Source organism: Rhineura floridana, chromosome 6 (assembly GCF_030035675.1).
Source record: "Rhineura floridana isolate rRhiFlo1 chromosome 6, rRhiFlo1.hap2, whole genome shotgun sequence".
NCBI classification, from domain to species: Eukaryota; Metazoa; Chordata; class Lepidosauria; order Squamata; family Rhineuridae; genus Rhineura; species Rhineura floridana.
Window position 1 is genome coordinate 90,578,776 of NC_084485.1, and position 27,924 is coordinate 90,606,699.

At 41.1% G+C, this 27,924-nt stretch overlaps 1 protein-coding gene across 1 annotated transcript in view; it reads right to left on the minus strand.

Moving 5' to 3' along the window:
- FAF1 (Fas associated factor 1) overlaps nucleotides 1-27,924 on the minus strand; it is a 299,638-nt gene that overhangs the window by 12,125 nt on the left and 259,589 nt on the right. The window lies entirely within an intron of this gene.

Here is a 27,924-nt window from a genome sequence, read left to right on the forward strand (position 1 = left end):
TCTCTATGTATACTAGGATTCTGTAATTAAGAACTTCAAACAGGGGTCCAAATACACATACACTTTGAAGAGATGCAATTTGATCTGATTTAACAATACTCATCTTCCAGCAGTCTTTATTTTCTCTATGAAATGTCTAAGAATAATGTGAAAAGAAATGCATAATGTACTTCAATAAAAACAAGTTAAAATTTTACACCCTGATAGTACAATACTTTAAAAAAAACTTAAGTTATTCAAACTGAACGGATTTAAATTTTAAGACAAGTGTATAATCAATCAATCAACCATCTTTCTTCAGATTAAATAACAAATATGATAGTACTCCATTACAGTTCTAACCCGCTCTGTGACCTTATGGTAAAGGACAGGTAAGAAATCAAATAAATAAACAAATACAAAGTATTTACAACAGGCTTCCCCAACCCGGTGCCCGCTGAAGTTTTTTTCCCCTCACAACTCCCATCAGCCTTAGCCACCATGGCCAATGATCAGGGATGAACAACCTTGTTCATCAGGGATAAAACAACCTTGGTGTAGTTTACAACAATGCTAACAGAAATGAGCTCCCTTTCAAAGGGGACAGCTCCAACTCAAACCTGATTTAAAGTCATGCTTTAAATCACTGTTTAGGAATTAATGACTTGTATCAATTCAATTATACATATTTTCAGCATGACTGTTTTAAAAAAACAGTGTATTGTTTTTGTTTTGTTGTTTGCCACCTTGGGCTTCTTTGGGAAGAAGGGTGAGACAAAAATCTAATAAATAATCAATTCAAGAAGAGCAGTCAGTCTCACAGATGTGTCAGCTAAATTCTATGGAAATTTTCTTGGCCAAAAATTACAAGCATGGATTATAGCAATTATTTTTTTCTATGAGGAAGCAGGATTCAAGCAAAATTATAGCAGCACTGATCTATGAATTATTCTACACAGTTGAATTTAAAAAACAACCAAGGATACATCTAAACATCTTTTTGTGGCCTTTTTACATTTATCAGCAGCATTTGATACAATAGACAGAGTCCATCTCTGAAATAAAAGATACAAATCTAGACCAAAAATTACTAGTAGTAATTCAACAACTATACACTGACACATGCATAAGAGTGAGGTATGGTACAGAGGAATCTCTCACAAAACCAATTAAGGCCAACAGAGGAGTAAAACAAAGATGCCTATTGGCACCTACACTGATTAATATCTACATAAATGTCATATCCATATATGGGAAACCGAAGATGCATGCTCCCCTGCATAAAAACATAAGAAGAGCCTGCTGGATCAGGCCAGTGGCCCATCTAGTCCAGCATCCTGTTCTTACAGTGGCCAACCAGGTGCCTGGGAGAAGCCCGCAAGCAGGACCCGAGTGCAAGAACATTCTCCCCTCCTGAGGCTTCCGGCAACTGGTTTTCAGAAGCATGCTGCCTCTGACTAGGGTGGCAGAGCACAGCCATCATGGCTAGTAGCCACTGATAGCCCTGGCCTCCATGAATTTGTCTAATCTTCTTTTAAAGCCATCCAAGCTGGTGGCCATTACTGTGTCTTGTGGGAGCAAATTCCATAGTTTAACTATGCGCTGAGTAAAGAAGTACTTCCTTTTGTCTGTCCTGAATCTTCCAACATTCAGCTGCTTTGAATGTCCACGAGTTCTAGTATTATGAGAGAGGGAGAAGAACTTTTCTCTATCCACTTTATCAATGCCATGCATAATTTTATACACTTCTATCATGTCTCCTCTGACCCACCTTTTCTCTAAACTAAAAAGCCCCAAATGCTGCAACCTTTCCTCGTAAGGGAGTCGCTCCATCCCCTTGATCATTCTGGTTGCCCTCTTCTGAACCTTTTCCAACTCTATAATATCCTTTTTGAGATGAGGCGACCAGAACTGTACACAATATTCCAAATGTGGCCGCACCATAGATTTATACAATGGCATTATGATATTGGCTGTTTTATTTTCAATACCTTTCCTAATTATCGCTAGCATGGAATTTGCCTTTTTCACAGCTGCCGCACACTGGGTTGACATTTTCATCGTGCTGTCCACTACAACCCCGAGGTCTCTCTCCTGGTTGGTCACCGCCAGTTCAGACCCCATGAGCGTATATGTGAAATTAAGATTTTTTGCTCCAATATGCATAATTTCACACTTGTTTATATTGAATTGCATTTGCCATTTTTCCGCCCATTCACTCAGTTTGGAGAGGTCTTTTTGGAGCTCTTCGCAATCCCTTTTTGTTTTAACAACCCTGAACAATTTAGTGTCGTCAGCAAACTTGGCCACTTCACTGCTCACTCCTAATTCTAGGACATTAATGAACAAGTTGAAAAGTACAGGTCCCAATACCGATCCTTGAGGGACTCCACTTTCTACAGCCCTCCATTGGGAGAACTGTCTGTTTATTCCTACTCTCTGCTTTCTGCTTCTCAACCAATTCCTTATCCACAAGAGGACCTCTCCTCTTATTCCATGACTGCTAAGCTTCCTCAGAAGTCTTTGGTGAGGTACCTTGTCAAAAGCTTTTTGAAAGTCTAAGTACACTATGTCCACTGGATCACCTCTATCTATATGCTTGTTGACACTCTCAAAGCATTCTAATAGGTTACTGAGACAGGACTTTCCCTTGCAGAAGCCATGCTGGCTCTGCTTCAGCAAGGCTTGTTCTTCTATGTGCTTAGTTAATCTAGCTTTAATAATACTTTCTACCAGTTTTCCAGGGACAGAAGTTAAGCTACCTGGCCTGTAATTTCCGGGATCCCCTCTGGATCCCTTTTTGAATATTGGTGTTACATTTGCCACTTTCCAGTCCTCAGGCACGGAGGAGCACCCGAGGGACAAGTTACATATTTTAGTTAGCAGATCAGCAATTTCACCTTTGAGTTCTTTGAGAACTCTCGGGTGGATGCCATCCGGGCCCGGTGATTTGTCAGTTTTTATATTGTCCATTAAGCCTAGAACTTCCTCTCTCGTTACCACTATTTGTCTCAGTTCCTCAGAATCCCTTCCTGCAAATGTTAGTTCAGGTTCAGCGATCTGCCCTATATCTTCCACTGTGAAGACAGATGCAAAGAATTCATTTAGCTTCTCTGCAATCTCCTGATCGTTCTTTAGTACACCTTTGACTCCCTTATCATCCAAGGGTCCAATCGCCTCCCTAGATGGTCTCCTGCTTTGAATGTATTTATAGAATTTTTTGTTGTTGGTTTTTATGTTCTTAGCAATGTGCTCCTCAAATTCTTTTTTAGCATCCCTTATTGTCTTCTTGCATTTCTTTTGCCAGAGTTTGTGTTCCTTTTTATTTTCTTCATTCGGACAAGACTTCCATTTTCTGAAGGAAGACTTTTTGCCTCTAAGAGCTTCCTTGACTTTGCTCGTTAACCATGCTGGCATCTTCTTGGCCCCGGCGGTACCTTTTCTGATCTGCGGTACGCATTCCAGTTGAGCTTCTAATATAGTGTTTTTAAACAACTTCCAAGCATTTTCGAGTGATGTGACCCTCTGGACTTTGTTTTTCAGCTTTCTTTTTACCAATCCCCTCATTTTTGTGAAGTTTCCTCTTTTGAAGTCAAATGTGACCGTGTTGGATTTTCTTGGCAATTGGCCATTTACATGTATGTTTAATTTAATAGCACTGTGGTCACTGCTCCCAATTGGTTCAACAACACTTACATCTCACACCAGGTCCCGGTCCCCACTGAGGATTAAGTCCAGGGTTGCCATCCCTCTGGTCGGTTCCATGACCAACTGGTCTAGGGAATAGTCATTTAGAATATCTAGAAACTTTGCTTCTTTGTCATGACTGGAACACATATGCGGCCAGTCTATGTCCAGGTAGTTGAAGTCACCCATTACTACCACATTTCCTAGTTTGGATGCTTCCTCAATTTCATATCTCATCTCAAGGTCTCCCTGAGCATTTTGATCAGGGGGACGATAGATCGTTCCCAGTATTAAGTCCCTCCTGGGGCATGGTATCACCACCCACAACGATTCTGTGGAGGAGTCTGCCTCTTTTGGGGTTTTGAGCTTGCTGGATTCAATGCCTTCTTTCACGTATAGAGCGACTCTGCCACCAATACGTCCTGCCCTGTCCTTCTGATATAGTTTATATCCAGGGATAACCGTATCCCACTGGTTTTCTCTATTCCACCAGGTCTCCGTTATGCTCACTATATCAATGCTCTCCTCTAAGACCAAGCACTCCAGTTCTCCCATCTTGCAATACATGGCAGGAATGTTTGGATCTTATTGTGTGCAGTACTACTAATTCTTTCTCACTTTGTCTTGAAGAAATTCCTTAAAAAGTTTATAACATATTGTAAAGAAGAAAAACTGAGGATCTAAAATAATATTTGATCATCACTCACCAAAATACAAATCATTTATTTATTTATTATTTTATTTATATCCCGCCCTTCCTCCTAGCAGGAGCCCGGGGCGGCAAGCCCAAATGGCAAACTTATAGACATGCAGTAGAACAAATTCATATATGCAGGTATTTGGTATTCTCTTTGAAGAGAATTTATCCTGGAAAGGACCCTGGGAATCTGGTGTTGTAAAAGCCAATCAGGTGGATGGCTCCTGTCCTAAATATTTCAAGCTAAAGTGATCTCTCAACTGTTGTATAGTTCAGAGATATGGGAAGAAAACAAAATGTGCATTAAATTATTGGAAGCAGAACAGAATAAATTCTTACTATTAGGATGTCTACTAGGGACCCTCAGCTTCTGTCCTTGGGCAGAGGTGGATTGGCCCTTGATTAATATAATGATACAGGTGGCACTATTGAAATTTCATAAATGTATGTACACAATGTGAAGGAACAGTTGGTAAAACAAGCTTTCTTTTTCTCAAGCAGCATGGGAAATCAAAGTGGCATTATCCACAATCTGTCACAGATGTATAATCTGCCAGAAGCATTTTGGGACCACTTAGATAAAAAAGAACTAAGGGTTATATGAAGACCAAGCTGAAGAAGATATGAGGTTACTACAACAATTGAAATTTTCCTAATGGACCACCACAGATCTAGATGTTTAGAATTGATAATTTCCCCTCTATGTAGGACCTCTCTAGAATTACACCTACAAATTATGCCTCCTACCATGTCGGGTGGAAGATACAAAGCGATATCTGTATCCCAAAGTATTTGTATCTGTTGTTTGAAACAGCAGGGAGAATTAATCCATTATGTACTGAAATGTCCTTCATATGATGGTCCAAAGGAAACATGACTGAAAAACATTTAGTCTACTTTAATAACCTGTCTGATTAAGAAATTACCTGTTTTCTGTTAGAAGATATTTACCTATTAGTAACATATAGGACAACATTATACGTTTTAGCTGCAAGGAAACTTCAGATGGAAAGAACCAGTATACCATTGTAGGAGATATCTGAGAGATTAAAGAGTTTTTTCAGTTAGTTTAAAGTGGGTTATTTGTTGCATAGGGTAAAAAAAAAAGTATAATTATATTGTATTTTAACTGTTATTATTTATCTTTATTTCATTGTTTATGTACTGGAAACTTTACATCAGAGCTTTATTTATTTATTTATTTTAAAGTTGTCAATGCCCATGACTATGACAATGCATTTGTTGATGAATAATTATGATGACAATGACAACAACAATCCTTTGAGAGTGTCAACAAGCATATAGATAGAGGTGATCCAGTGGACATAATGTACTTAGACTTTCAAAAAGCTTTTGACAAGGTACCTCACCAAAGACTTCTGAGGAAGCTTAGCAGTCAAGGAATAAGAGGAGAGGTCCTCTTGTGGATAAGGAATTGGTTAAGAAGCAGAAAGCAGAGAGCAGGAATAAACAGACAGTTCTCCCAATGGAGGGCTGTAGAAAGTGGAGTCCCTCAAGGATCGGTATTGGGACCTGTACTTTTCAACTTGTTCATTAATGACCTAGAATTAGGAGTGAGCAGTGAAGTGGCCAAGTTTGCTGACGACACTAAATTGTTCAGGGTTGTTAAAACAAAAAGGGATTGCGAAGAGCTCCAAAAAGACCTCTCCAAACTGAGTGAATGGGCGGAAAAATGGCAAATGCAATTCAATATAAACAAGTGTAAAATTATGCATATTGGAGCAAAAAATCTGAATTTCACATATACGCTCATGGGGTCTGAACTGGCGGTGACCAACCAGGAGAGAGACCTCGGGGTTGTAGTGGACAGCATGATGAAAATATCATCCCAGTGTGCGGCAGCTGTGAAAAAGGCAAATTCCATGCTAGCGATAATTAGGAAAGATATTGAAAATAAAACAGCCAATATCATAATGCTGTTGTATAAGTCTATGGTGCGGCCACATTTGGAATACTGTGTACAGTTCTGGTCGCCTCATCTCAAAAAGGATATTATAGAGTTGGAAAAGGTTCAGAAGAGGGCAACCAGAATGATCAAGGGGATGGAGCGACTCCCTTACGAGGAAAGGTTGCAGCATTTGGGGCTTTTTAGTTTAGAGAAAAGGCGGGTCAGAGGGGACATGATAGAAGTGTATAAAATTATGCATGGCATTGATAAAGTAGATAGAGAAAAGTTTTTCTCCCTCTCTCATAATACTAGAACTCGTGGACATTCAAAGAAGCTGAAAGTTGGAAGATTCAGGACAGACAAAAGGAAGTACTTCTTTACTCAGTGCATAGTTAAACTATAGAATTTGCTCCCACAAGACACAGTAATGGCCACCAGCTTGGATGGCTTTAAAAAAAGATTAGACAAATTCATGGAGGCCAGGACTATGGCTACTAGCCATGATGGCTGTGCTCTGCCACCCTAGTCAGAGGCAGCATGCTTCTGAAAACCAGTTGCCGGAAGCCTCAGGAGGGGACAATGTTCTTGCACTCGGGTCCTGCTTGCGGGCTTTCCCCAGGCATCTGGTTGGCCACTGTGAGGATGCTGGACTAGATGAGCCACTGGCCTGATCCAGCAGGGTCTTCTTATGTTCTTAACAACTGTGAATTCTGAGTGCTTTTAAAATGAAATCTAGATTCAATGTAATCTCTGTGGGTTGCTTAAGGTCAGTACACAAGGCACATTTTACAGGTTTCTGCATTATTTCAACAATTACAATGTAACATGCTAAAGAAAACATTTTCTTCCCTTAATTTTCTGAGGACAAGAATATTTGAAACAATAAATGAACTTACCTAAATGTCCTGAACTATGAATAAGAACTGTAAATGTAGATTTTCTAACCCAACTGAGAGTATGAGACACAGAGAACTAAATATAGATTACATGATAAGAAGGGGTTAGTTGTGAATTTGAAGGTACATTTATAGTTACCAATGTAGGGAAGTCCTTCTAAAACATTTAGAATAGTGAATACAAGATGTCCAGATGCTACAGTATGACTGACTGATATACAGATTAAATCAATAACATGTATACAAAACTGCCGTTGCAATTTGCAGTTTCTTAAAGAGTTCTGGCAGTGCAAACCCCATCGGAATGAATAGGGCTAGAGCTGAAGGATCACTTTGAGGATCAGAGCCTTATTAAGATGCATTTACTTGTCCAATTACCAAAACAGCAGGAGATCATTAAATTTTCTAGTTAGCAGACGCAGCAATGTTAATATATTAATGTTGCCAAGGCTATTTCTTGGCATTTTGCTACTACACATTCTTTCTTCTAGCAAAATTTCATTAAAGAAAAGATACGCATAAGAAAAAATAGGAGACACACACACATGCGCATGCACACACACACCAGGATTTTTTAACAGGTGACCAAAAGAGGCAGCTTCCCCCAGCATCCTCTGGAAATAATCAGACAACACACTAATCAAATAAAGTTTGAAACCAGTTGAAAGGACCGTAGTGAAAATTGGGGGTGGGTGGAAGAGAGAAGGCACCAGTGGTGCATTTGAACAGAATACTTTCATCTTGGAAGCTGTATGTTCAACATGTTTAAGTGGTCATTTCCCAAGAAACAAACTGTAAAATTAAGATGCCTACTGAGTACTTGGCACTCTGCGCAGACTTTTCAATATTTTTTTTCAGCTTTGGAAGCAATTTAGAAGAAAGATGACAAGTTACAATCATATATTCACTTAGCTGGGACTAAACCCTTTTGAACTCAATGAAACTTCCACCTGAGTTAACATGTATAGGATTGCAGCCTATCCATTTTTTCCTAGAGTAAATCCAACTGAACTCAAGTGGTACTTACTTCTGAGTAGACATGCACAGAATTGTGCTATGTGTGGGACATGATGGACTATACATTATGAAAAGCGTCAACAGAGGAGAGTGATGTTTGTCATTCTCTCATGTTACTAAATGTAAGTCCAGATCACCCAATGGAATTAATTGGCAGCAGATCCAAGACAGAATAAAAGACGACTTGCTTCCATTATGTATTGAATTCACTAACATAAGATATTATTATGACTACTAACATAGATAGATTTTTTAAAAAGAATTAGGCAAATTCATGGAAGCTAGATCAATAGCAATTAGGCATGAAAGCAAGAAAATGAATCTTTATGTTCAAGAGCAATTTGAGTGTCAGATGGTAGGGACAAACAACAGAGGATAGTCATCACCTTCATAGCCTACTTGTGAACTTCCAGAGGTATCCTGATGGCTGCTGTAGAATGCTAGTTTAGATGGGCTGTGGACTAATCCAGAAATACACAAATCCTGTTTTCAGAAATATGATACACTTTGCTTGCCACTTTATGCTTCCACCTCTAGTACATAAGCTATACAAAATGCCAACATCAACACCTGCTTCTAACCAAAATTAAAACCAAGAAAAGGGAAGAAGGGTGAGGCTGGAAATGTTCTTAATCCTTCACCTATCTTTTATAGTCATGCAATCACTAGACACAATCTGGTCCTAAACCAAACTAACTCCTTCTTCTGACCGGATGAACTATACTCTTTCAGTTAGATTAAATTTACTTTACTGTTTTGAAAGGTACGGAAGAAAAATAGTTTCCCCCCTTCTTGGAATTGACTAATTAAAGGGATTTTAAAAACCATAATACTCTAAACACAGCAAACTGGTTCTGAATTATTAAGCAACATTTTAGATGCATTTGAATAACCTTAAGTGACTTAGCTGCCATCTGATCCTAAGCTATAGCTCAGATAAACAAATGTGAAATACTGTAGAAGTCTTAGCTTACTAAGGCTTCCAGATACAGTAAATAAAGAGCTTAAATCCCCAGTACACAATCTGTTAAAGACATACTCTCCAATAAATGGATTTCACTAGTGTATATTTAAAGAGGAAATGCAGGACAGAAAAAAAAATACAGGGTTTAATTTTTATTACAAAGGAAACTTGCAGGTGCAGACTGTTAAGACATGCCAGAGCTCTTGGCAGTTGTAAAGAAGCCTTGTCCTGTGTTTGAAATCCCATACAAAATCCAGTGTCATAACCTCTTGAGTGGCTGGTCTACTCCACCTCTCTTGAGTTGTCACCTTGGCAGTAAAAGAATATCATTTCTCACATGCAAAAGAAACCATCAGACAACTTTATTAGGACCCGACCAACAGAAGGTCACAAAAAAGTGAGCAAGCTTTCACATTTTCAACAGCTTGCTCACTTCTCTATGACCAGGTTTGGAGCCAGCAGGCGGCCAGGTTGGACACCGACCCAGGGGCCCAGGAGCTCACAGGGGCCCCTCACCACCACCAGTACTGGACCTGGTCACTGCCGTCCGTCTTCGTTGCTATAATGGCCCACCAGCACTGTTACTGCTGCTATCACCACCTCCTCCTCCTCCTCAGCGCTCACCCATCCTTTCAGCAGCTGGAGGCTTTGGGTGCTCCGCTGCAAGCCCTTGTACAGCCACCACCAGAAGCACGTAGGGCCTGCCTCCTTAGAAGCAACCTCCACGGTGTGGGAAACTCCACCTCGTGGACACAGCTGTGGGTACAGTGTCTGTGAGGCATAGTTTCCCATGCCATGCAGGCCTAACATGCTTCTGCCAGCAGTGGCTAAGGAAGGGCTTGCAGCAGAGCACCCACAGCCTCTAGCTGCTGAAGGAATGGAAGAGAAACTGAGGAGAGGAGGTGGTGGTGGCGGTACTAGTGGGCCCTCACAGCAATGAAGATGGGCAGTGGGAGGAGGTGGCCACTCTGCCCAAGGGCCCCCAGAAACCTGGAACCTGTCCTGTCTATGACCTTTTTACTTGGTCCAATAAAGCTAGCAACATGGCTTTCTACAATTTCAGTCTGCTTTGGAGATTTCTCACATTGTTTATAGTTAATTCCACTGGTAGGAATCAAATTGATGATACTGCATTGATCCAGTGGATGTCATGCCTTTATTAATAGAAAAGAAGGGAAGGCAATTTTGGCTGACTTGCCCTTCACCATGCAGCCTCCCACACCACTTTCCATCCTGTTTCAGAGAGCTCCACCCACTCTTGGGGATGATTTTCAAGGGCTCTGGGAGTTGAAGGGGGAAGGGGAACCAGCAAAAATCATCTCCCTTCTTTTGTTCTTGGAGGCATCTTTTGGACTGAGTTAGTGATATCTAAATTCTAAAATAAATAAAAGTCCTTCAATGAGTACAAAGGCACCAGTTTGATTTGAGACATTATTCTTAATCCATTCTCCTTTGAGATTGTTGGAAATGGCAATTTTCACTTGGAGCTCTCTCTTATTTATTGTTGCTAAAGTACTTACTGTTTTTCCCCTCCCACTCAGCTTATTACAAGATGACTAGCTAATATGAACATGTAGTGAAGAAGTCAGATGATCTTTTAATTATTTGCCTAACACGTAAACTCTGTATCTGTGGACTGGGCCAGGGAAATGCCCCACTCCCAATACACCCATGCATGCTGCTCTGCATGCTTAGTCTCCCATCTATCCTGTGTTGAGTGGGGAAGGTCTGCAGGGGGCTTCTACTTGCATACACCTGAATGCAAATAGAACTGTCCGCACAATTAGGGACCATGATGAAGACCGTGCAAGGCATTCTATTCACATTGAAACAAATGCAACTTAGAAGCCCCCTGCAAACCTTCCCTACTCAACATGAGGAAGGTTGAAGACTAAGGGAAGGTGCAACATGAGCATGGATGCTGGAGCAGGGCTCCTGCCCCCTTCCATGCTATAAACATTCTCCTGTGTAGGCAAATGCGTCTAGGTGCACTTATAAGTGCAGCTGAACACCCATTTTGGACAAAATTCTAGAGCTGCTAAATACCATTTGAGACAGGGGCCTCTGGGTTGGGAAGGAAAATGGCCGCGCCTACAGCAAGTATTTTTTTCTCTCTCCGGTCTGGCAGAGGTTTGGGCATTTTGAACATTTAGAATAATTAGAATAATCTGTCAGTGGGTCTCGCCACTTTATATCTTGTTTTGCTTTGATATCTGTTCACTCCCTAACCTTGGACTTCAAAGTAAACGAAGCTAGCAACAAAGATTAATTTTTACTTCGCCCCACGGCTGAGCTCACTTGCATTTCTTTCTACGTTCTTTATTGTGGAGAAAGTGGCGATTTAACAAGAAAGGAACCTTTTATACTTACAGTGTAGTCTGTTATCAATTCCTTCATTCCCTGGGAACCTTGCTGTTGTAATTAATAGCCTACCACCCCTAGGCTCCGTGAGGCATCGGGGAATCATGGTTCTCACAAGGAAAAGATGTAAAGAACTTGACTTAGAGCCGGAATTAGTCCTGGGCCGCCCTCAGCTTCGTCAAGCCAAAATCTCACAGTATTTTTCTCCCAAAAATGAAGAACAAATGGATAAGGTGCCAGTTTCCTCTCCTCATTCTTCCTCATTAATGCAAGAGCTTGATTGGTCCATCAATTATAAAAATATTAACTTCAGCTTTGATGATCTCCATAAAGACCAGACGCCTTTAAACGTGGCTAAGGAAATACTAGCTGCTGGAGGCGAGGTCCCTCTTAAGGTTGGAGTAGAAAACGCGAATTATAGTTTGGAAGAACCACTTAAGGAGATATCTCACTCACCAGCTGTTTTGCCTCCTGCTTTATCGCTCAATGTATCTCAGGATCTTTTGGCTGGCTGGTTTTGTCTATTACTGGGAGAACTGGAAGCAGTGAAAAGGTTCTCCTCAGAATGCAACAACCTTCTGACCACCCTAGTCAACGGTATGAGAGTTTTCATTCAAAGGGATCATACCAACTCAGATGATGGTAGACATTCCCCGGGAATAATAACAACGAAAATTAAGAAAAAGTCTAAATCCAAATCAAGAAACCCAAGGGGAAGTGTCCTCCAAAAAAAAAAAAAAGAAGGCTAAAAACATCAAAAATTTTAAAACCCCGAAATACAAGAAAATGGATTTTAAATCTCTCTTCAAGCTCTTAGATCCCATTAAGACCTCACCGAAACTATGTCCTACTCATCAAGTTAAAGCTACCACGAAGCCTAATACAGGAACTTCAGCTTCAAATACTCAGATGGAATCTAGAGCCTATTTTTCTCCCTTGAATTCTGTGGCTGATAAAGCTTCACCAGTCTCTACTACCCCTTATATCCCTTTTTGGAATTCTATTCCACAAGGAAGTTCTACACAGATGATCAAGTTTAACCCGTCAATATTTATAAAGCCTCACTGGAAATTGACCTTGTCATCAAATTCGATCGTATTGTTAAACTTATTGATGTCTCGTGGATTACAGTTTGAACTGAAAAAACAATTAACGTATTTTTTAGACTCTCTTTTTATTGGCTACTTTCAGGTTTCCTCTATTAACCATATTAATTTTCTTCCACCTATTTGTGGTGTTCCACGGATTATTGTTTCCTTCTCATCATCTGGCCCGGTGAGGTTCCTGTTTGACAATAAAATTGTCCTTGAGAATGCGGGGGTTTCGGTTTCAAGACTCTTTATCAATACAGCGCTTCCACAGCCCTTATTTATCACTAAACTACCAACAGCGAATGTTTCTTATCATTGCCCTCATGTACAGCTCTCAAAACCGCCTAATTCTACACTTTTACCTGAGCCGTTTACTCCGGAAAAAGGCTCCCACCATACACCTTTTTGCCCTAAATCCCCTCTGGCAGAGTCTCTTTTATACACTGAGGAGAAACAGCTGATCCACTCATATTGGGCTCTACCAAAAGCAGACCAAGTGGCTTTTACTTCAAGACTCTCCAGTCTTATATTACTACTGGAAAATGCCCATGTGGCCAACACCTTAGCCGTTCAAGTGCAAGATAAGTTTCTTCCCAATCAACCTAGTAATCAGTTACCTGTTACTGTACCCTCGTCTCCATTTTTGCCTTCTACGAATCCTACTTATAAGAATTTCTTATCCACAGCAATCCCTAATCTTCATGAGGATGGTGCTTCTTTTCCTCCAGTTGATACCTGTCAACAGAATCCCCGGGACGATAAAGATAAAGACTCGGACTGTAGCCACTCCAGGGTGTCCGAGTCCCCAAAGACTCTTTCGTGGTCACAAATGAGACATTTGTACCCTGAAGAACTGGGATCTCCGGCGAACTCTTCCCTTCAGTCTTCTCCTAGCAGTTTTTCCTTTGGTCCCTTTTTCTTTGGTCCCCTATCGAATTGACAGAGTAACGCAAAAGTATACTCCTCTGCTTTATCCACCCTCTTACGCCCGGCTTTTGCTCAACCCACAGGAGGTCCAAAAAATTCCTCGACTAAGTATTGCACCAAAATCCATTCAACAGACATTGCTTGTCTTTCATGAAACATGAATGGATGGAATGGATGGAACAATAAGTTAAATGATTTGGATTTCACAACCTTTATCCAATCATTTGACATCTTGTGTCTCCAGGAAACTTGGCTTTGCGACACCCAGCTAATTGACCTTCATGGCTTCAAGTCGTGGGTCTGTCCAGCTACGAAGACCTCTACAAGGGGCCGCGCCAGTGGAGGCCTAGCAACATTAATAGCTACTTCGCTAGATGTCGTGATTTCCCTTCCTTCAGAGCCGCCCCCGGACTTTTGTTTAGTGCTAATTATCTCCTTCTCTGCTAAATATTCCATTATATGCTTAAATGTATATTTTCTGCCATCGATTCATTACAGCTCTTTAACAAGATGGGCACAATTAGATAAATATCTAGACAAGCTTTCTAACGTCTACCAGACACACTCGCTACTAATTTGTGGTGACTTTAACGCGAGGTTGGGCCAAGCCTTTCCACCCCTGAGCGATTTCCCAGAGAGTGCTCTTGAGGAGCAGTTAATTCTTCCCCGCACTTCAAGAGATACCTCTGTAAATCAAAATGGCAGAGCCCTTTTTAGATTATTGATTAAATTCCAGTTAGTTTGTATTAATGGGACGTATATAGATTCTTCACGGGGTTTTTTTACATTCATCTCGGGGAGAGGGGCAAGTGTTGTAGATTACTTTTTAGGATCTCCGTCTTTAGTTTCTTTGATAAAAAAATTCACAGTCATATCTAGACCAGACAGTGACCACCTTCCAATCTGCCTTATTCTGAGTTGCCCCTTATCAAAGACCTTATTAGGCACCCCAATCCCAACCTTAGATCTTTTATGTGGATCTAGACGCCTTAAGTGGTCAATGAATGTAGCCAAGTTAGTCAAGCATGCTTTAGCGACACCATCTTTGTCAAACCTTCACCATCAGCTTAGTGCCCAGCCAGTGGATATTCTTGAAATTTACGAGAAGATCACTAAAGCTCTTAAATCCGTGGTGTCAACTGACATACTTCTTAAACAGAAAGACACTCAATCTCAAAAAACTTGGTTTGATAGGGACTGCCAAGCAAAAAAGAAAGAGCTTTCCACCCAAATTAAAATCACACGTCGAAATTATTCAGAGTCTGCCTACTCTCATATGCTCTCGCTTAAGAGGGCTTACAAGAAATTGCTGAAAGATAAAAAGCAGATTTTTTATCTGAATAACTGGAAAGATCTGGGATAGGCTCACATCCAAGGCAACGACTTGGAATTTTGGAAACTGGTGCATGGGGGTCTCTCCCAAAGTTACTTTGTTTCTATTCCACCCATTCTTCCTGATACTTGGGTTTCCCATTTTAGTACAATCTTTGGGTCCCCATCGCTAACATCTCCCAGTTCACTTGTTGAGCTAGCTGATTTTCCTGCATGGCCCCCTGTCTCCGTTTCTGAAATAGGAGATCTGATTATGACACTACGTACAAACAAAGCTCTGGGTGAGGACATGTTACCCCTGGAGATCTTCTTGTCAGAAATTCCTTGGTGGGCCCCTTTACTTGCTATTCTTTTCACCCATATTAATAACACTGGCGAGTTCCCCATGGGTTGGCGAACCGGTATAATAGTCCCTATTTTTAAAAAGGGTGATCCTTCCCTTCCTAAAAATTATAGATCTATCAGTCTATTAGATATTACAGCTAAGTTATATGCCCGTTTCCTTCTTAACAAACTTACTGAATGGGACTCTAGGTACTCGGTTATACACCAAGAACAGGCAGGTTTTAGGAAAGGGAAAAGTACAATGGACCAGGCCTTCATTTTAAACCACTTAATACATAAAGCTTTAAAAGGTCCACAGTCTTCGCTCTACGTGGCGTCCATTGATTTTGCTGCAGCTTTTGATTCGGTGGATAGGGAACTGCTGTGGTTTAAGCTGGCCCAATCAAATGCCGACAGGAGACTAGTCTGGCTAATAAAATCTCTTCACCAATCAAATTCCCTAAGAATTCGTCTAGGTAGAAATGGCGCGCTTTCGAGCGAAATACCGGTCTTAAAAGGGGTCAAACAAGGCTGCATCTTGGCCCCTTTTCTTTTTAATTTTTTTATAAATGATCTAGTCCCAGTTTTGTCAGCGCCATCCTTTCCCCCCCCCCCCTCAGTGGGCAGAGAAAAAAATTCAACGCTTTTGTACGCCGATGATCTGGCCTTATTCTCTATTAATCGGTCTTAGAAGATTGTTAATTCGACTGGAGGAATATTGTCATTCCAATAGGATTCAGATAAATCTCTCCAAATCCAAAATTATGGTATTTGGGAAACACAGTAAAACTAAATCTGTCTGGAAGCTAAATGAAATCCCCCTAGATCAAGTCCAAAATTTTAAATACTTAGGGATTACTTTTAATAACAAACTTTCGTGGAAACCTCACGTTAAAGAACTTAAACTAACGTCGTCTAGATTAGTTGGCCAATTGAAAAGGTTCTTTTATACTCGTGGAGGCCAACTAGTCCCTCCTATGCTGAAAATTTTTATCGCTAAAGCCTTATCCAAATTACTCTATGGGTCTGGTCTTTGGGGCCAATCATACAAATCTCTTCTTGAACCCATACAAAACACCTTTTTAAGGCAGATCCTGGGGCTCCCTCGTGGCACCCCCGCTGCACATGTTAGGGCAGAATTAGGCCTCCCCTCCATCTCTGCCAAAATAGATCTGGCAGCCCTAAGGCTTTGGAGGAAAATCTCCTTGATGGATGACTCCTCCTATGTTAAACTTTGTTGGCTTGAACAAATGCAATTAGGAGGTTGGGCCCACACCATCAGGTCTCTAATCCAATCTTATAACTTCCCGAATAGCAACCTTTCATCATGGTCGCCTTTAGAATTACGCAATTGGATCTACAATTTCAACGTGGCACAAGATAGGTCTATTATTGTGGCCTCCCCCTTTTCAAGATGGTTTCCACTTTTTAAATTTGATCATGTCATTACACCTTATTTAACAAATCTATCGTGTCCCTTATTGCGCAGACTTTTTACACAAATTAGATTTCAGACGATGCCCACCGCTTATTTGGAGGGTAGATATAAGGGGATCCCTTGCGCGGATCATCATTGTGTTTGTGCTGATGCAGCTGTCGAGGATTTATATCATTATCTGCTACGATGCCTGTTGTATGCTAAGCCGAGACATAAATTCTTGGATCCCCTTCTCAGGCTTAGATCGGACCTTCACCCGGATTGTTTAATTGTCGAATTATTGGCGGATCTGAATCCTTCTTCCACCTTGGCAGTGGCCAATTTTGCTCTTGCAGCTAAAAATATTAGAGCAAATTTTACTAAAGCTTAACAGTCTTAATTGTATTTGTATTTCGTTCAGCCTGACGTGATTGTATTTATCTTTTATCCCCTTATTCTGTTTTATTGTTCTTTTGTATGCAATGGCCTATGGCTATAAGCAAATAAAGCTATTGATTTAATGTAATGACAGGGGCCTCTGTGAAAACAGGCACTGAACTGTCTTTTCCTCTCCAGATGTGGGATTGTTGTGGTGCCAACTCTGAACCATAATAAGTGATAATGGCAAAGGGTATCCAAGGGTTCCCAGCAGGTCAATGCTCTTTAAGTTTTATTATACAGTTATATGATTTTACATTATGACCTAAGCAACTGGACTAGATTTGCCTGTGAAACTGTGCTTGATTCTTCAGTTGGCATCTTGATGATAAATTAATAAGAAACTGGTACTGGGGAATGGGATTGAGATTCGTGAACTGGGAAAAATGGGATAAATGAAAAGCAAGGGCTAGGACAATTTTTATATATATGATGAATTCCAGCTTCAATTCCAGCTTGTTAAACTTATCAAGATGCAGTTGTAAATATTTATTGTACTGTGTATTTTTACTTCATCATAGGGTAAGAAGGGGCTTGGCTCAACCCCTCTACATTGAGGTAGGGACAGCCCTGTAGCCAGCCTTCCTTCTTAAGTGGGGCAGCCACATTTCTAGGTAGGGCATTTTTATGGGGGGGGAGGAGAGGTGCATAGGGTCAGCCATTCCCCCTCCCCTCACTGGTGGAGAGGAAGTGAGGGCCAGGCCAGGGGAAGGGAAAGTGACTTTCCCCCTCATTTCTCCTCCATCTATAGAGTGTGTTAATTTACATGAATGAAGTTTAATCTGCTGAATTGTCTCACCCTTTTTTGAGATATCCCCAGGAATACCAGAATAAAAAATGTGACTTTCCCTATAGCTACAGTGCTGTTTCACCTGTGGTCTGTCCCTGTGGTCTGATTCTTCATGAACTGAACTACTTTGGTAATGAGACTGAGCTCCTGAGCTTGGCTTGGATGCTGGATTAGGTATCTCAGTTTTAGGCTCCATCCAAAAAACAAACTTCTCCATACTACAAATGTGGGGAAGGGCAGAGAGAAAATAAATACTTTAGGGTTTGTTAACTCCTCCTTCAGAGTCCCTCCTAGTCTTGTTCCTGACCTTTAGATTTTCCTTCCTGTTGGATAATCAAAGGAATTTTTTTAAAAAATATTTTTATTTCCATTTGCATTAGCATATATCGAGTTACAAAATAAAAAAATAACCTATTAACTCCCTTTCCCTTTAGAATTGATAACTTTTCATTTTACATTACAGTATAACAAATAGCAAATAAAAAACCCCTATCACCCTCCCTTCCCCTTCATAACAATTAACTTTCAAGATTTTATTTTATCGTTTTCTTCTCTGAGGAACTTCCATTCTTAAGATATCCACAACGATCGGAATGGATAACGCACTGGTCCCAAACTAGTGTCCAATGTACCAGCCAAGATAAAAGGCCAACAGTCCGCTTCAAAAGAGTCCTTAATTTTCTGTTTTCCTTCTGCCAGTCTTATTTTCTGTGTTAACTTCTCTAACAGAGCAATTTCCCATAGTTTCCTTTGCCAGACAGTCCAATGTTTCCCAATATTTGGCAATCGCCAATCTGGCTGCATAAGTATTTTGCATTGTAGATTTGTGTTTTGTCCCATAAAAATGTTCAATAAAGCTAATTCAGGCCTGAAATAACGTTGTTTTGTCAATTTCTGTATTTCTTCCCACACCTCCTGCCAAAAGCCCTTCATTTTATCACATTCCCACCACATGTGTATATATGAGCCTTATGCTTCGCATCCTCTCCAACACTTTTGGGTGCTATTTTTAGAAATCCGTGCTAAATACAGGGGGGTTAGATACCATTTTTGTATTATTTTTAGAGCTGTTTCCCTGTAGGAAGTCAAAATGGATCCATATGGGAATTGTGTCCACATATCATTCCAGTCCTCTTCTTCAATCTGGCATTTCAGGTCTGATTCCATACTTGTTTTAAAATTGAATTGGAACCCATACCCTTATTTACAAAAAATCTATATAATTTTGAAATCATCCCCTTTTCCATATCCTCCTTACTTAATACTAGTTTTTCCCCTTCTGTTAATTGTCTAGCACCCTGAATTGTAATATGATGTATCCTAATAAAAGTACTACGTTGATACCAACAAATCCATGACACGCCCATCTCCTTAAATTTATATTTCCATTCATCTTGTGGTAAAGGTAGCCCATTCACATAAAAGTCCTTCAATCTGTAAAGATTATTTTCGATTAGGATTTTATCCTCTATTTCTCTGACCTGTAAAACTCAGGGTGATTGCAAATAGGGATTTAAAGGGGAAATTCCTGGAAGTAAAATCTCTTTCCTATATCTCCATACCCCAAATACTGGTGTCATAGTTGTATTTATGTTCTTGGCACTTTTTCTTATTTCCTGTTTAATGAAAGGCAAGCCTTTAGGATTATGAAGTCTATGTGTACCCAATGTTTTTCAAATTTGAAATCCATAAAAGAGATTAAATGATGAATTTGAAATGCTTCATAATAAAAAAATAAATTTGGGATTCCCCACCCTCCTTCTTTTATTCCCTTGTATCTATATTTTTTTTGCTGTTCTGGGCTTTTTTGATTTAAAAATGAATTGTTCAATTTTCTGCTGCCAGACTGTTAAACGCTGTTTTTGAATTTGCATTGGGAGAACACAGAATTCATATTTACCCGAGAAGTGAACCTATTTCAATATTTATTGGGATACCTAGACTGGTGGCATTACTCATATTTTGCTATTGACAAACCATTTTGACAAAGCAGTTGCTGTATTCAGAGCCACCTCAAAGTTTCAGTAACTTGAGATAGAATTTCTATGACAAGAAGCGCAATCTTACATCTCATATTTGGTGTGCTAAATATCGATATTTCTTACAGATGTCAATGGGATTGGAAATCGATTACTAGGGGCAAGTGGACTAATGCTGTCTGTTTTGCTGCTCTGGCGAACAATCAAACCACCAACACAGCATGCAAAGGCAGGTGACCTTATCTAGCTAAGCAATTCTAAAAGCAGAAGCAGGCTTCTTCACATACATTGCTTAACGATCAGGAACTTTAGACTAAATCAGATGTGCATTCCTTCTCACCCACCCTTTCATGCAAAGTGACAGCAATACGAGGGCAATTTGTATATTTGACTCTATAACAATTTGGTGATGTTGTTATATAGTCAAATCTCATTGGTTAAATTGTACAGTGATGCCATCATGCTAGGAATATGGTCCCTGAATGGCTAGGATCACATAGTCAGTAGTAAAAAAAAAAAAGCATTGTTTTAAAAAAATAGTGCTGAAGAAGTTGCTAGGAGGGACGGTGAACAGTCACATAGGGGCAACTGAAAAGGCCGTGTACATGTGCGCGTGCATGCATGAGAGAGATTCTGTGAACATTCTTCTTCCCCAAGAAGCTCTTTTTTTGCCTAGAAAATATTAAAGCCGCCAAAATAATTGAACACTTGTTACTGCCTTTTATTAGCACTTTCCTATTTGCCCCTATAGCTGTAGATGCCTCTCCTATATGGCCCTACAGCTGCAGTATGTTGCGCTTTTACTGAGTAAGTTAAATCCACTCAAACAGCTGTCTGGGGAAATGCTAAAGTGGTTGCCTGGGGAGATTATCTTCTGTCTTTCAGAGTGGTGATTGATCGTGACCAGATACTTGCAACAAGTTCCCTTTGACCTTTCAGAATAAGTTAAATAAATGTTCCACCGTGACATTATACAGTCAGAATTAAACTGGGAGGACAACTGAGTCTTAAGAATCTTGCATGGTGAGCTCTGAATAAAAAGTCATACAGCTTTATGGCATTACTACAGCATTCCTCTTTCCACAGTGCTACAGGAATCTAACTCAATGGAATATTCTTAAAATTAAATACAAAAACAAAGCAAATGGAGGTCATTACTAGATGATACAAGGTGATAACTATTTTAAAACACATGCAAACTGTTAGAGAAGAACATATTAAGGTATTTAAAGACAGGAACATCATGTTTTAGATATAAAACCTTTATTTCACCCTATATCAAGAAAGGTAGAAGATCTGCAACATGGCAGCCATCTCTGAATGGCTTTTTTCACTTTGGTTCCACTGAAAATGAGATTACATGCTTGGATGGGGATAAACCTAATTAGCGGATAATAGGATTCCTTCATGGGCATTTTAAACTATCTGCAAGAGTTGACTCATCTGCATTGTTACACATGTTTCTTTGCTGTTTTGAGGAGGGAAATCCTGTAAAATAAATGCAGTGAGCACAAATCCTTCTTTTTGTAGGACTTGTCTCTTATTTTGATATAGAAATCCCAAGTGATAGCAAACAGGAACTGAGAAATTAAAATAAATCATTATTTTGATAGTTTGGTGGTATTATTATTACCACACACCAAAGCAATTTTCTGTGTACTTTGCATAGAAATGTTGCAATTTTTATTCTTATCCTGTGAGGGGATTTAGGCCTAAATAAAGAATTTTCATCAATTCAGCCTTTTTTCCTGCAGCCCACAGCACTAACTCCGTTGACACACTGGAGCATCTTACATTGTTGTACACTGCCCTGAAATCTGATAAGATAAAGGGTAGCATAATCAAGTTTTAAATAAAAAATAATCGATTGCCTATTCTTAAAGCCTCAGCATAAAGTGAATATAAAAATAAATAAATAAATACACAGTAACACTACAAAACTGATTTGAAACTAGTTGCTTAAGGCTGTTCTACAGCAAGCAGGTGTTTCATCACATTTAAGAAATGGTTAACATTTACAATTCCTTAATCACACATCTTATGTGATTAGTCCTGGAGTGTTCTCAGCTCCTCATAAAAGCCTATTGTAGTCAAATGCCCTAGTATCTTGCAGGAAGAGCTCAGAGTGTTACAGGATGAGACCTTTAACTTTGTAATTAAAAGCAACTACCTGAGGCTACATTACAATAGCTGATCACCACCATCCAGACTGGAAAAAGAGTATTCAGTACTTAATTAGACAGCTGTTCTGTAGGATTACATATTCTCAGATTTAAAAAAACAAGACAGAAGCACCTTAAGAAGTCTTATTTATACAGTAATAGGAGAACCTTCTTTCTTGAGGAAGACGTTACAAAAGGACTAAACTGCAGTGTGAAATGCTGGGGAAATATTGGACAACCTCTTAGCTGGGATAGGGGTGAAATGCTGGGGAACATAGAAGGAACAGAGGAGGATGTAACTCTCTTCTCTTTGTTTCTCATTGTGGCTGAAGAGCATTCCTGGGGGGCACAACCTGGTGGGAAACTCTGTAGATGAATATAACCTATGCATTTCTAAGAATGTGGGATGCTGGTAATTGCGGCATCATGAGACCCTTCTATTTTTAAGTTCTGCAATTAGAAAACTTCAGAAAGCTTGGAAATCATACTTCTGCAGTCTGAATAATTTGCCCCATTGGTTGCACCAACCATTACACAGAAATTGTTAAATTTATGGGGAAAACCTCAAATCCATTCTGAAGCTAAAACAATTTTTTCAGATTAATGAATTTATTATTATTTATTGTTTATTTATTTATTTATTAAATTTATATTCCGCGCTTCCTCCCAGTAGGAGCCCAGGACGCCAAACAGAAGCATTAAAAACCACTTTAAACCATCATAAAAACAGACTTTAAAATATATTAAAACAAAAACATCCTTAAAACATATTAAAACAAAACATCTTTAAAAACATTTTTAAAAAAGCTTTAAAAACATCTTTAAAAGCAATTCCAACACAGATGCAGACTGGGATAAGGTCTCTGCTTTAAAGGCTTGTTGAAAGAGGAAAGTCTTCAGTAGGCAACAAAAAGATAACAGAGATGGTACCTGTCTACTATTTAAGGGGAAGGAATTCCAAAGGGTAGGTGCCACTACACTAAATGTCTGCTTCCTATATTGTGCGGAACGGACCTCCTGATAGGTGATATCTGCTGGAGGCCCTTATCTGCAGAACGCAGTGATCTGCTGGGTATATAAGGGGTAAGATGATCTTTCAGGTATCCTAGTCCCAAGCTGTATAGGGCTTTGTACACCAAAACTAGAACCTTGAACTCAGTTTGGTAGCTAATAGGCAGCCAGTGCAATTCTTTCAGCAGTAGGGTGACATGTTGGTGATACTCTGCCCCAGTGAGCAGTCTTGCTGCCACATTTTGCACCAGCTGCAGCTTCCAGATCAATGTCAAGGGCAGCCCCACATAGAGTGCATTACAGTAATCCAGCCTAGAGGTTACCAGTGTATGGACAACAGCCGTCTGGCTATTCCAGTCCAGAAACAGCCACAACTATCTTACCAGCTGAAGCTGGTAAAAGGCATTCTTAGCCACTGAGGTCACGTGGGCCTCTAGCGACGAAGATGAATCCTGGAGCACCCACAGACTATGGACCTGCTCTTTCAGAGGGAGTACGACCCCTTCCAAAGCAGGCAACTGACCAACTATCCAAACTTGGGAACCACAAACCCACAGCGCCTCCGTCTTGATAGGATTCAGACTCAGTTTATTAGCCCACCAATGAGTCCAGGCACCGGTCCAGGGCTTACAAGGCCTCTCTCAATTCAGATGTTACAGAGAAATAGAGCTGGGTATCGTCAGCATATTGCTGACACCTCACCCAAAATCTCCTGATGACCGCTCCCAAGGGCTTCATATAGATGTTAAACAGCATGGGGGACAAGATGGCACCCTGTGGCACCCCACAGCACAACTGCCAAGGCGCTGAAAGGCAATCACTTAATGCTATTCTCTGAAGAGGACACTGGAGATAGGAGCAGAACCAATGTAAAACAGTGCTTCCGATACGCATCTCACCAAGTCAGCCCAGAAGGATACCACGGTCAATGACATCAAAAGCCGCCAAGAGATCAAGAAAGAATAACAGGGTGGCACATCCCTGTCCTTCTCCTGATAAAGGTCATCCATCAGTGTGACCAAGGCTGATTCAGTCCCATAACCAGGTCTGAACCCAGACTGGAATGGGTCAAGATAATCTGTCTCATCCAAGAGTACTTGCAATTGCTGCGCCACAACCCTCTCAATCACCTTCCCTAAGAAGGGGGTATTTGAGACCGGGCGGTAGTTGTCGCAAACCAGTGGTCCAAGGTGGGCTTGTTCAGGAGCAGTCAGATCACTGCCTCATTCAGGGCAGCTGGAACCACTCCTTCCTGCAATGACCACAGCTTGGATCTACTTGGATCTACTTGGTCAAACTCCTTTGGCAACCTTTAATAAGCCAGGAAGGGCAAGGGTCAAGAGGACACGTTGCTGGCCGCATTGTCTCAAGCACCTTGTCCACGGCATCAAGTCGCATAAACTGAAACTGATCCCAAGAAGTTGCAGCAGATGTTGCACTGGACATCTCACTGGGGACTACAGTAGATGTGGATGGGGCATCAAGATTGCTACGGAGGCGAGCAACTTTACCCTCAAAGTGCCTTGCAAACAACTCACAGTGGGCTTCTGAAGGGTCTAAAACTCCATTTTCTGGAGTTGATGTCAACAGACCCCTAATAAAGCCTTACACGGCTTAGGAGCACAATACCTGATGGAACGCCTCTCCCGACACAAACCCACACGAACATTACGTTAAACATCAAAGGCCCTCCTCCGGGTGCCTACTCCGAGGGAAGCTCAGAGGATGGCAACAAGGGAGACAGCCTTCTCAGCGGTGGCCCCCAAATTATGGAATGATCTCCCTAACAAGGTGCACCTGGCGCCAACACTGTTATCTTTTCGGTGCCAGGTCAAGACTTTCCTCTTCTCCCAGGCATTTTAGCATGTGTTTTTAAATTGCTTTTTAAAAATGTGTTTTTAAATTTGTATTTTTGTTTTTAATGTTTTTAATTGTTGTAAACCGCCCAGAGAGCTTTGGCTATGGGGCAGTATACAAATGCAACAAACAAACAAACAAACAAACAAACAGATCCCTGACAATATGGAAAAGCTCCACTGGACAGCTACTTGAGGATGCGATGGTGGCAGAGAAGTGGGCCTTCTTTGCTGCCCTCACCGCCACATAGTAGGCACGGTTATGATGTTTTAGTCGTGCCTGATCAGCCTCACAGCACATCTTTTGCCACTTGCGCTCTAGCCGTGGTCCATCCTGTTTCATTGCCCTTAGCTCACTAGTGTACCATGGTGCAAACCGGGCTCCACAATGCTGGAAAGGGAGCTTGGGGCAACCACGTCAAGAGACTGACGCATCTCGCTGTTCCACAGCGTGACAAGGGCTTCAACAGGGTCATCTGTTCTATCTACTGGGAACTTCTCCAGGGCATTCAGGAATTCTGTGGATTCCATTAGTCTCTGCGGGTGGACCATCTTAATCTGTCCACCACCCCTGCAGGCGAGGATCAGTGCCATAAGTCTAAACTTCACCAGGAAGTGGTCTAACCATGACAAGGGGGTGACATCCACCTCCCCATCTCCAGACCACCTATTCCTCCATCTAGAGCAAAACCCAAGTCGAGGGTGTGCCCTGCCCTATGTATCAGGCTGGTGACAATTTGAAACAGCCCCATGGTCGTCATGGAGGCCATGAAGTCCCAAGCCGGAACACTAGAAGCAGCCTCAGCATGGACACTGAAATCACCCAGGACTATCGTTCTGGGCTCCTCCAACACCACAGCTGAGACAGCCTCTACCAGCTTGGTCAGAGAAGCTGCCAGGAGGGTGGATGGTACACCAGCAGCAATCCTAGTTTCCTGTCTCCTTGCCCCGACACCAGGAGCAGGCCTCACAGCCAGCTCCAAGAGAGAATGGTTTCCTGGTGACAGAGATGGAAGTTCTGTAGACCACAGCAACTCATCCCCCCACTGTCCCTGCAGCCTGTGCTGGTGTTGCACCGAGTATTCAGATGGGCACAGCTGGGTCAGATCAACTCCTCCCAGCTCACCCACCGAGGTCTCAGTAATGCACACCAAATCGGCATCTTCATCCACGATCAAATCATGGATGACTGTGGTCTTATTATGTACCAATCTGGCATTAAAAAACAACACACATAGGCCAGTGGGCATAGCATATGAGCAATGAGGAACCCATCCATGAGAGGAGTGGGAGTGTGGAACAACACATAGATAGCCGTGCCCTCATCTTCTATGGTAGTTCCCTACCTCCCCGTGGCTATACCTCCCTCTACCCATGATCACTGGAATTGGGTGGCATCACCCACGTCCCTCCTTGCTAAGACTCCTCCTAAACACCTGATATGGACTCAACAAGAGCCACCAACAAAACCTGCCTGAACCAGTTATACCAGTAGGCCTCTGAGAGAATTGGCAACAGTCAGACCCACTCAATATCTTTCACACAGGGCACATCTACTCCCCCCGTCTCACACCCAGGGAGGGCCAGCCTAATGCCAGCTGCACATTCTCACTCTGAAGGAATCTGGTGACTTTCTCCTAATGTTCAGTTCACTGCACAGGCTCTCACCCTTCGGTGGCAACCCCACCAGTGGCAGACCCGCAGCCCAAGGGCAGCTGGGCTTTTATGCCCCCGGACCCAGGCAGGAGCTGATGCGAGAGACTGCAAGATTAACTACAGCCTATCTCTGGAGCCAGTGTCAGGCAGGGGGTCCCAGTCTTTGCAGCACTTACCAGGGACTTCAGTTGTCTCAGGAGACAGCAATCCAGAGGAGCAAGCAAGCAAGCAAGCAAGCACCCAGATGCTCAGCTACTCACTCCCAGGGCAGGTCTTCTCCAGTCCCCCAGTGCTGCAACTGTTCCTCATATACAATACACTTGTATACAGATATATACACATTTCCTAAATGAGTGGAAATTATTGCAGACATTGGTATTTATAATTGTTGGATTTGGATTTCTAGTAAGTATAAAATTCTGAATCCCCCACAAAGGTTGATTATAGGTGCTAGGGTTGCTTGCATTTGGAGTTTCTCTTACAAATGCATGCTAATCCAAAAGTAACAAATAGTTGTTCAGAGGATATCATTACAAAAATTGCAACTTTTTTGTTAATTAGAAGAGAGTAAGGGGCAAAATATGTAAGTAATTGGTTTCAGTATAAAATAGGGATAGGAAAGTATCCAAAGCCTGGGAATTTTATCATGATAGCAAATCCCAAACACTATAGAGATCCCATGATATTTGAATACAGGCATTGAGAATAAGCAAGCACATTGCTAGTAGCAGATAGTGAGCTTGTTTAAAACAATCGGCAGCTTCATAACCCATTGTTTGAAGTTGATACAGTTGTTTAGCAACTATTTCTCATCTTAAACCAGGATTCCTGGTTTGCACATAACACTAACCTGAGATTAACTGAACTGAGAATAAACTTGGAAGATGCATTCTTCCTGGCCACGTGGAAGAGGAAGATGGGAGTAGAAAGCATGTAAGTCCAACAATTTACTCAGGCTTATTTATGTAGCACTAAACTATGGTTTAGTGTTATGTGTGGACCAGCCTAGTAATTTAAATAGGCTAACTGCCTTTAGGCCGCGAACCCATTAGAGAATAAATTTTATTCCTGCAGTGGAAGAGGGACATGCACATATTGATTTTATAAAAACAAACATTAAAACAAGGTAATTCTGTTTGGGGCAAGCTATGAGAAAAAATAATATGGGACTTGGTTTAAGATGCTTTATCATAGCAGCAAACTTTATCTCCTTTCAAGAGATAATAAAGAGGTCTTTGTCAGAATGATCACAAATGATACTGGGATAAACAGACTTCAGGTTGAGGGAGAAGAAAATATATTTTTTAACTGTGTGAATATACAGAGTACTCAAGTATAACCAAAACAGAAGCCAATGTTAGAACCAGGGGCGGTTAGTTTCAGTTGAGAGCCATTTCCAGATTAGACAAGTGGGAAGCCTTAATTCCATGT